The sequence below is a fragment of the Cervus canadensis genome, chromosome 13 (assembly GCF_019320065.1).
Source record: "Cervus canadensis isolate Bull #8, Minnesota chromosome 13, ASM1932006v1, whole genome shotgun sequence".
Taxonomy (NCBI): domain Eukaryota; kingdom Metazoa; phylum Chordata; class Mammalia; order Artiodactyla; family Cervidae; genus Cervus; species Cervus canadensis.
Genome location: NC_057398.1, coordinates 67947432 through 67959230, shown reverse-complemented (window position 1 = coordinate 67959230; position 11799 = coordinate 67947432). Strand labels below are relative to the sequence as shown.

Here is an 11799-nt window from a genome sequence, read left to right as displayed (position 1 = left end):
ACAGTTAACAGATGACCTAGTAATTGAAATCTTGTGAATTTATTCTATAAAAGCAAAGACTTCAGTTCACACAAAAATTACACACATATTTATAGTAACTTCATTTGAAATAACTCACAACTGGAAATAATCCAAATCTTTTGAACAGGTAAATGTCTAAAGCAATTCTAGCAAATATCTAACACTGAATATTATTCAGTAATAAAAAGAAACATTTTTCATACCCTGGACAATCTGCATGAATCGCCAGAGATCTAGGCTAAACAACAACAACAACAACAACAAAACAGTTCCAAAAGGCTGCATACTGTATGATTCCATTTATATAACACTTATGAAACAACCTATTTGCAGAGTTAGACAATAGATTTGTGGTTGTCACAGATTAGGAGAGGTAGGTGGGATGAAGCCTTGGTTGGAAGCAAGTGGGTGTGATTATAAAAGGGCAGCATGAGGGGCCCTGGAGCTGATGGAGATGTTTGGTCTTTATTGAATTAGTGTAAACATCCTTGTTCTGCCCGTAGTCCGAGTCCCCGGTCGGGAAAGAAGACTCCTCGAAACAATGCAACTCGCAATAGGGGAATTTATTACTGACTCGAGCCAGGGCCTCCCGCCCTCACCAGGTGTGTGAGGACGAAAGGCCCCGAGCCCCAGTTCTCTCGGGTATTTATTAGGTCAAAATAAGCAGCAGGTAGTTGGCGCAATCGGATTGGTTACACAGTGGGTAGTTGGCACAAGCTGATTGGTTACACAGTTGCAAGGTAATTTTTGTTGGCCCAACGTGGGGCTTTCAGCTTTCCCCTGATAGGTTCCCTTTTTTCTGGCTAGGCATATGTTGATTGGCTGGCTCCAGGAGGCCTGATAATTATGTTACCCTGGGAAACCAGGCCTACTGTTAATCTAGGCTGCCTGCCATGGCATTAGCTGTGACAGCCTCACATCCTGGATGTGATATTGTGCCATAGTTTTGCAAGAAGTTACTATTAGGGGAAACTGGGTAAGGGTGTGGGCTTCCCAGATGGTGCAGTAGTAAAGTTTCCACCTGCCAGTGCAGAAGTGGGTTTGATCCCTGGGTGAGGAAGATTCCCCTGGAGGAGGAAATGGCAACCCATTGAAGTATTCTTGCCTGGAGAATCCCATGGACAGAGAAGCCTGGTGGACTATAGGGACACAAAGAGTTGGACGTGACTGAGCATGCACGCATGAGTAAAGGTGCACAGGATTTTAGTTTCTGAATTATTTTTCCCATAACTGTAAATTTACAATTATGTTAAAATACAAAGATCTGTAAGAACAAAAAAAAATCATCTAAAATTAAATTAATCAGAATAGTTCTCAGTAATCTCCTTGGGAGAATTCTGGATATGTTGGACAACAGGGATGCTATTCCTCTAAATAATAAACACATGCTTAAATATGCTGATTGTTATTCAGTTGCTCAGTTGTGTTCAGTCTTTGTTACCCCAAGAACTACAGTACTCAAGCTTCCTGTCTTTCACTATCTCCCATAATTTGCACAAACACACGTCCGTTGAGTTGGTGATTATTCTACGTAACTTAACGTTTCAAAGATATAGCTTATTAAAATAAACAGACATTTCTAGATGAATTTTTTATTTTGCCTACTATTTGCACTTCTTTGAAATATAATGAGTAAAACAGCCTTGCATGTAGCATAATGCTCAGAGAAATGCATACATTGTTTTATACCTTTAATAGAAATTTGAGAAAATTTTTAAAGTATCTATATTCTTTTTTATTTTTTAATTGCAATATAATTGACATAGTAGTTTCAGGTGCACAACATAATGGTTCAGTATTTGTGCATCTAGAGATGATTACTACAATTAAGCGCAGTTAACAAGCATTTTAGCATCAGTTTTCTAAATATATATTTAATATACTTGACTAGTAAAACTTTCAAAATTGAGTTGCTAGGTCACAATGGATTCCCCTATGCCTGCATTCTACTGTGGCTTTTAAAACCTCCAAACATTTGGTTTCTGTGATAAAAAATGTTGGCAGATTCACTCACTTTAACATACTGGATTCCTCTTTCTTTAAAGAAGTGTCTTAGTCATAAGAATGGTCCACGTTCAATGTAGCTTTCAGGAAAATAAACCACTTTCTAGATCTTTTTTGCATCATTAAATGCTTATTCAGTGTAACCAACCAAAAGATATAACAAAAGTACAAGCATTAGCATAAATATAGCATTAAGAATATTTTAGGACTTTTCTTATAGAATAACCTTGTAAAAATAGATGTGACACTCCTTTTGAAAATTATTGTAAAACCAAAAGACACTGTGGAGAGGAAATGGAATATCTGAATTAGTTTTTATTTAATCGCACAGCATTTTATGCTTAGTTTTTTATCTGAAACATTTTTACTCTTCCTTCCACTGTTTACTTGTTATTACTTGTAATTGTTTTGATGGATTAGCATTTAACAACTCACTACACATTTCTTCATTTTCTCTGTATTGGTTAATAATGCATTATGTGTATTATTACTATATTTTTTTTAAGTTAATTAGTGTTATATAGTACAATCTTACTAAAGCAAAATTACAGGATGCCAACATTTGAGAAATAAAGGTATTATTTCTTATTATAAAGAAAAAATTATTAAAGAACTGTTAGTACTAGCAGTTAAGTCTAATGCTAGACTTCAATTTTTGTGCTAGGAATAGTTTCAGGAAAAAGTTCCACAAATATCTACACAGTTCACTGAGATCTTCTCTTACCCCACTTTAAGGTTTCAACCAATCCTCAACAGTATTTTTGTTTTATTCTTTCAAGCTATTTTCTCAGTATATATTCCCTCCCATAGTATGTATTTACTTTTATTCAAATTAGTATTTTATTTATATTTTACTCAGCAAAGGTATGTACCAAGGACTTTATTCTTTTTTTTTTTTTAATAGATGAAGAATACCAAGAAGTGATCATACAAAAAAAGTATTTCACCCTTTAGGGAATTTATTAATGACTAGCATTTTTTTTTTTTTTTGCAAAAAAGCTTGCAAGTACAGCACTATTTGATAATAAAGGTAATACAGAAAACTGAATGGTAGAACGATGTACTGGACCGATGTTCTCAATATGGAGCAGAGAAAGTGCGAGGAATAAGGAGCACCAGTGGGCAATGAAAGCCACTCTTCCTTTCTCTCCTTGTTTCAACTTTCCCTCCTTGATGGGGTGGGGAGGATGAATCAGCAACTCCCGTGCTACAGGTCCTCCTATCTCCAATTCAGTTAGAAGGAGGAAGAGACTCACTGGACTCAAATTTCTGCTCAACCTACCAGAGAACCCTGAGATGGGAAACACTGAGATCTTGTTGATCTTCTCAGTTTACTGGAAAATCCTGTTTTTATCTTTTTTTAGAGTTAGACCCGAGGAATTGAGTAGAAGTCTAGGCACCAATCCCAGAGCAGTGGTCATTCCAATACAGTCTGAGCCAATCTCAATAAAATAATAGGATTGCAGCAATATTTGAGGTAGGTGACCCTGAATTACAGTCTTACTAAACTGCCTGGATTGTGACTTTTATATAGAAAAACCTAAGAGGACAGGCGGGCAGGTGTGTGCACCAAAGCCTAGGCAAGAAAATGTGATGGAGGGAAGGATTTGAGTAATTTGGGGAAGGCTGGAATGCTGCAGTCCCTGGGGTCATGAAGAGTTAGACACAACTTGGTGACCAAACAACATAACAATGGTCAAAAAGCCTAATAGACAAATAGTAAAAACAAGAAAATGCTGACAAGAGGCGAGAAAGTGATGTGAACAAATTAGAACTTTCAAGGAGGTCATTTATTCATTCCTCAAAAATTTGTTAGCTGCTGCTATGTTACAAAACTGCCATGTTCTGAATGAAAAGGAATTAGCGAATTGTCTCTGCCCTCAAAGAGCTTATGGTCTAGTAGAAAATGGTATTAGTCAAGTAGCAGTACATACAACATTTGATTACTTAATATAGTAAATGCAAGGCAGAAAAGTTCAATAGATTAAAAAGTTATAATGGGAGAATTCATGGGAGGGAAGACAAAACCCTAAGGAGGGTCAACAACAAGTGTGAAAGCTTTGGAGGGAAGCATTTGATAAACTTGAAGAAAGAGAGGAAAATAATTGTGAGATAAAGCTTGAGTGGCCTAAAAGGAAACCATTACTCAGGGCCCAACTGATCACTTTCAATATTATAATCTCTAATTTAGGAGATTTAAGAAGCTTTAAGAGGGTTTTCAGTAGCAGTATACTTGAGTGTTTATGAGAGAGAGCATGTGTGAAAAGATGATTCTAGCTATTGTGAGATGGAGCTGGAATACACTGAAGGAGACAAATAAAGAAGATCATTTGATTGTAGAATATTGAAATACTTGGTCAGAAAAACAGAAGATAGAGTCACCAGGTTAGAGCAATGCTACTGTGAATATAGGTAGATAAATGCCTTGCTTCAGCCTAATCAGATGACATCCTAATAGAAGTTCATTTTTTTTTTTTTTTTTTTTTTACTTTTTAAGTTTCTATATCTAAAGCTTTCTATACAGGTGACCTGGGTTTGACTCCTGGGTTGGGAAGGTCCCCTGGAGAAGGAAATGGCAGCCTACTCCAGTATTCTTGACTGGAGAATCCCATGTATAGAGGAGTCTGACAGGTAAACCACCATATCTAAACCCACAGGGCTTCCCTGGTGGCTCAGATGGTAAAGAACCTGCCTCATTGTGGTTTTGATTTGCACTTCTCTGATAATGAGTGATGTTGAGCATCTTTTCATGTGTTTGTTAGCCATCTGTATGTCTTCTTTGGAGAAATGTCTGTTTAGTTCTTTGGCCCATTTTTTGATTGGGTCATTTGTTTTTCTGGAATTAAGCTGCAGGAGTTGCTTACACGCCAGTCAGGATGGCTGCTATCCAAAAGTCTACAAGCAATAAATGCTGGAGAGGGTGTGGAGAAAAGGGAACCCTCTTACACTGTTGGTGGGAATGCAAACTAGTACAGCCGCTATGGAGAACAGTGTGGAGATTCCTTAAAAAACTATAAATAGAACTGCCATATGACCCAGCAATCCCACTTCTGGGCATACACACCAAAGAAACCAGATCTGAAAGAGACACGTGCACCCCAATGTTCATTGCAGCACTGTTTATAATAGCCAGGACATGGAAGCAACCTAGATGCCCATCAGCAGACGAATGGATAAGGAAGCTGTGGTACATATACACCATGGAATATTACTCAGCCATTAAAAAGAATTCATTTGAATCAGTTCTAATGAGATGGATGAAACTGGAGCCCATTATACAGAGTGAAGTAAGCCAGAAAGATAAAGAACATTACAGCATACTAACATATATATATGGAATTTAGAAAGATGGTAACGATAACCCCATATGCAAAACAGAAAAAGAGACACAGATGTTCAGAACAGAATTTTGGACTCTGTAGGAGAAGGTGAGGGTGGGATGTTTCAAGAGAACAGCATCGAAACATGTATATTATCAAGGGTGAAACATATCACTAGCCTAGGCTGGATGCATGAGACAAGTGCTTGGGCCTGGTGCACTGGGAAGACCCAGAGGAATCTGGTGGAGAGGGAGGTGGGAGGGGGGATCGGGATGGGGAACACATGTAAATCCATGGCTGATTCATGTCAATGTATGATAAAAACCATTACAATATTGTAAAGTAATTAGCCTCCAACTAATAAAAATAAATGGGGAAAAAAAGAATAATAATTAAACAAATAAAAAATAAAAATAAGCCCACTTAAAAAAAAAAAAGAAGAAGAAACTGCCTGCAATGCAGGAGACCTCGATTTGATCCCTCCATCAGAAAGATCCCCTGGAGAAGAGAATGGTAACCCACTTCAGTATCCTTTCCTGGAAAATCCCATGAACAGAGGAACCTGGTGGGCTATAGTCAGTGGAATCACCAAGAGTCAGACATGACTGAGCATCCATCACCCCCCACCCCCCTGACACACACATACATATAAACCTACATTGAGATATCTTCTGGGAACACTCAGAAGTTCAGAATCCAGAAAAGATAGTAATCAAATGAGAAATAGAATAATGGAACCCTACTCTTTGGGATCAGAGCACTTTTTCACAAATTAGTTTAGTTATAACTTATGAGCAACATAGGGTTCTCCAGGTTGCTCCAGTGATAAAGAATCAATCTGCCAATGCAGGAGACACTGGAGACATGGGTTCAATCCCTGGATTGGGAAGATCTTCTGGAGGAGTAAATGACAACCCACTCCAGTATTCTTGCCAAGAAAATTCCAATGGACCAAAAAACCTGGCGGGCTACAGTCCATGGTTTGCAAAAGATTGGACATGACTGAGTGATGAACACACATACACACACAGGCTCCATGTAGCAGGAAATTCCAATAAGAATGGACTCATTGGAAAAGACCCTGATGCTGGGAAAGATTGAAAGCAGGAGGAGAAGGGAACAACAGAGGATGAGATGGCTGGATGGTATCACCAGCTCAATGGACATGAGATTGAGTAAGCTCCCGGAGATGGTGAAGGACAGGGAAGCCTGGCATGCTGCAGTCCATGGGGTCACAAAGAGTCAGACAAGACTGAACGACTGAACTGAACTGAACTGAGCAGGAAATATGTTTTTCTTAGTTTAATTTAATTTTATTTTTAAACATCTGCAGTGAAGTATTTTGATAACCTACTTAAAGATTACCTTGAAACAATTTAAATTAAAAGCTTTTGCAAAGAAATATGTTCAAAGAAAAGCAACAAGAAGACTGTAAATGCTAAAAGTAGATAAATGGCATTTAAAGGCCAAAAGCCAAGATTCATCCCATCAAGTGTCTTACAGGGAGGGTGTTGTTTTTGTTTTTTTTTTTTTTTCTGTTAAAATATACATTGCAAACTATGACTCATAAAGACTTAGAAAACTTGAACAGGCTATTTAAATGAAAATAAATTGGAAAGATTTACACAGGATGTTCATAACATCCCAGACCCAAACAGTTCCATGCACGATTTCCATCCAAACTTTGTGGTAGTTATTCTCCTTTCTGATCCACTTCCTCTCCTTTCCTGGAAAACATCATTCTTCCTTCTCAGAGTCTCCTATCTGTTTGGAACATCTTCCCTTGAGCTTCCTCACTCAAGTGGGTTACCTCTCATTAAGACTGTCCCAAACACCTAAGTTAAATTTGCCGTCCTCCAGTTCTATCCAGCACTCCCCACTTATCATGCTTAATTTCTTTTTTCCCTGTGTGACGTATGCTCAGTCACTCATTCATGCCTGACTCTTTGTGACCCTGTGAATTGTAGCATAGCAGGCTCTTCTGTCCATGGAATTTCCCAGGCAAGAATTACCAAGAGTTGATTGCCATTTCCTCTATTTTTTTTTTGCCCAGATGCAACTAATTGCTATCTATAGTGTTATATAACTTAGTTAATAAATATATTTATCCCCTCTTCCACACACAGATACACACTGTAATGAAAATGAAGTAAATGTGAAAACTTTTGTCTTTTGTTCATTGCTCATTTCTGCTGCCTTAATAAATCCCAGTCCTTATTTCTTGAATGCATAAATGACATTTAGGAGGGCAAACAACCATCCCTCACTCTCCCTTCACCCACTTTTGCAAGGAAGAAAGAATGCCTGCCTCTTAAGATTTATTTGGAAAACTACGTTGCCTTTTGTTCTTCTCACCAGGCACTCTTCCAGGGAAAAGCAGCAACTTGATTGACAGGTGAGACGAAACAACGGCAGTAAGCAGGGGCATGCAGTCCAATCTCCTATGCTCTCTTTTTCTCTTCCTGTCTCCCTGTCACTGAGCTTTTTGTCCCTTAGATCTACTCAGTATTGGCTCATTCAGTGTTACAATATATTAATGCAACCTATAATATTAGTAAATCAAATCCTATCTAACCTCTTGGACACAAGCCATTGACTCAAAACTCAGTGGAGAAAGAATTAAAATGTGTATGTATCATTAAACCATTTCAAAGCTAAATATTTAGTCTCAATAGTCATTTTATGGGCTTCCTGGGTGGCTCAGATGGTAAAGAATCTGCCTGCAATGCGGGAGTCCTGAATTCGATCCCTGGGTTGGGAAGATCCCCTGAAGGAGGGCATGGCATCCCACTCCAGTATTCTTGCCTGGAGAATCCCCAAGGACAGAGGAGCCTGATAGGCTACAGTCCCCCGACTGATGGGGTCACAAACAGTCAGGCACAACTGAGTGACCAAGCACAGCACATTCATTTTATAAATCTCACCTGACTATAATTGTTAGGGCTTCCAAGGGTCTTAGAGCGTATAGTTAAAATATGGCCGATTGTGGTGACCTGACAAGCAACGGATGAAGTCACAGTGGCCACATTGCCCTGGTGGGCATCCAGTTTTTTCCTTAAGGTGATATCCTGTTTTTCCCTGCTGGTGCCAGTTTCTCAAGACTACGTGACCACCCGATCATGAGACCCCTTCACTACATGACCACAAGACCCCAGCTGCAGGCTAAAGATAAACTGAGCCCCCTCCCTCTGGGGCAGAATTCCCCATCAACAGGGTATAAGGAGGGTTGGCTATAAAAAGAGAGCCCTGATTTTTCTCTAAAGCCAGTCACTTTCTTTCTTTCCTACTATAATAAATCTTTCTCTGCCTGACTGCCTGGCTTGATCTCTTTTTCTCTGTCCTAGCCTTACAATAATATTCATGCATAAAATCATAGACTGTTCTTCAGACAACCACAGATATTAAAAAAATTCAAATAGGGATATGAAATTCCTGAAAAATAATGAAAAATGATCCAACATTATTTTTAAAGAATGATTTGCATTGGCCAAAATAGTTGAATTCCACAAATTGGGGTGTGGCTGTATAACAGGCTATGTTTTAATATAATTGACTGTTAGTAATTTAAATAATAATGACAACATATATATAGCAATAAATTGTTGAACAAAATATGATAACGTGAGTGTTATTTTAAACATATTAGGTGAACTAGAATTTGAAATATCTGATATGCCACAATATACACTTGAAATCAACACAATATATGTAATAGAATCACTAAGGGTGTTGCCAATTAAAAACAAACAATTGAGAATTACTGTTAAAATATATTTTACAAATTATAATGACCATTCTAGCTAATGCAGCATTCTCTCAAATACCACAAGCTTATATTTTAGAAAAGTTGAGAAGCCAAAATATTATTAATCCCTATTAAAACATAAAGCCAAATTCTCAGAACTAATATTTTAGAAATCTATTTGTTGTTCAGTTGCTCAGTCATGTCCGACTCTGTGCAACCCCATGGACTGCAGCATACCAGGCTTCCCTGTCTTTCACTCTCTCTCTGAGTGGGCTCAAACTTATGTCCTCTGAGTTGATGATGCCATCCAACCATCTCAGCCTCTGTTATCCCTTTCTCCCCTTGCTCTCAATCTTTTCCAGCATCAGGGTCTTTTCCAATGAGTCGACTCTTTGCATCAGGTGGCCAACGTATTGACGCTTCATCATCAGTCCTTCCAATGAATATTCAGGGTTGATTTCCTTTAGGATTGACAGGTTTGATCTCCTTGCCATCCAACTCTCAAGAGTCTTCTCCAGCACCATAGTTCAAAAGCATCAGTTCATCAGTGTTCAGCCTTTCTTTTTGGTCCAACTCTCATATCTGTACATGACTACTGGAAAACCCACAACTTTGACTATACAGACCTTTGTCAGCAAAGAATCTATTGCTTTCTATGTATCAACCATAATTATTGAGATGTGAATATATGTGAAAAATTCAACTATATGAAGGATAATACTCAGAGAAAATATATAAGCTAATTATGTCAGTGTGTGAGAGAGGCTTATGTATCCGTATGTGTGTGCACTTGTATAGATAAGATTCACGTAAGGAAAAAATTAAAATTAGGTGAAGTTATAAAGAAGTAAAATACTATAATATCATTAAAATATGAGCTATGAGATTTTTAGGTATACTCCTGGAAATTTACCATGATCATGTCAAATGATAAAAGTAACTTTCTAAAAATATTATTTAGGACACGATTTTACTCATATTAGCAAAACAAATGTACCTCTACTATTTAAGAACCTATCTGAAAATGCAGGAGACAGAAAAGACAAGAGTTCTATCCCTGTGTAGCAAAGATCCCTGGGAGGAGAAAATGGCAATCCACTCTAGTACTCTTGCTTGAAAAATCCCATGCATAAAGGAGCCTGACAGGCTACTTTGGGGTTGCAAAGAGTCAAAGACAACTGAGTCACTGAACACTCATTATTTAAAATACTCAGATTAATTAAATAACATTTATTAATTAAATGTTAATTAAATAACATTTAAAACATTTTTATGTCACAAGAACTTTGGTGAAATCAAAGTTAGAATTGTGGGTCATTTATCTCAGCAATAGAATAAACAGATTTTGCTGTGTAGGCAGAGTTTAATTTTGCTTCAGTATGAAATTTGTGTCTCTAAGCAAAATTCACTCACCCAAAGAATGCACTACAGAATACGAAAATGCAGAATGAACAACCAGTTACATAGTGATACTTAAAAAGCAGCAGCACTTGACTTGATTATAATAAATTAAAGTTATCATCAGTTTTGTTTCAAAAATATAACAATTGCCATTATTATTCCTAGGAGGTGTGCTAAGTGCATAAACATAATTTAAATTTTAAAATATCCTTTATTTATCAGTCAACATTGCAGGTTGCTAGAAGAGTTTTTCAACTATTTATAGTGAGTTTTTCTATAGCTGCCCTTACTTTTAGAGTGTATTCCCATATTTGATAAACTGTAACCTAAAAGTGTATGCTATGCAATGGACTGGTTTGGAGTTCTGATATTTTTTAAAATGTATATTGTTTTCTCATCTGGAGGATGCCCTAGTTTAAGATACTTGTATACAGCAAAAGAGAGACTCACCTTCAAGTCCTGTTTAATTTTATCCATCGCTTGAATTATAGCTTCACTTCTTAAATTGTATGGAAATTACATAATGTGTGATTGGTTAGAGATCACCTAGAATTTAGCTTTTTCTTTCTTTCCATTCAGTTGCCCTTAGTTCATTTTCCAAGCTTATAACATTCCTGATATCCAGAGCCCCTATTTTTCCCCTACTTTGTTATTATCTGTTATCTCTTTCTCCATAATCTTTTCATCACATTCAACAGCAACAACAACCAAAGCAAAGAACATAATAGTAAAAAACCAACAGTGCAACCCTGTACCCAATGCCAGAAAACACCAACGTCCTAAGCAAGCACACCTACCACCAACACAAACCTTTAACCCCAACTTTATTTTTATTTCTTAACTCCTTTATTCCAATTTTATAATCAATTGTACTCAAGTCATTGTTCTACAAAAGCAGATATCCCTGGACAGCTTCCCCTCAACATTTGATTTCCCTTAGGCAAATTCCTCAGATACTGAAAGAGAAAATGTATCAAGAATGAAATCACACATTGCACAGGCAAAAAAAGTCATTTGATTCAAAATGCATTAGAAATAAAACTTCACATGCCATATTTTAGAGTAAATAGAATGATGATTGAATTTGATCTTAAATTTGAAGTATATGCTAATATTTCTAACCATAGATATAACATGCAAGGGATTCACTTCTAAATTCATTTTCATTTTATGTTTAAATATTTTTCATGAGAAAACACTTCTTTATACTGAATGATTACATATAATTAATCTAGTTTAAAATTAAAAGAAATTGCTACTACATATTAATAAGAATGTTATGATAGAATAAATATTTATGAAACATAT

At 37.0% G+C, this 11799-nt stretch overlaps 1 long non-coding RNA gene across 1 annotated transcript; it reads left to right on the top strand.

The window, feature by feature from the left end:
• Positions 1-816: 816 nt before the first annotated feature.
• Positions 817-11455, top strand: LOC122452262. The gene is made up of 3 exons (XR_006272640.1): positions 817-948; positions 4237-4239; positions 11445-11455. It is a non-coding gene; the product is annotated as an uncharacterized LOC122452262 (long non-coding RNA).
• The last annotated feature ends 344 nt before the right edge of the window (positions 11456-11799 follow it).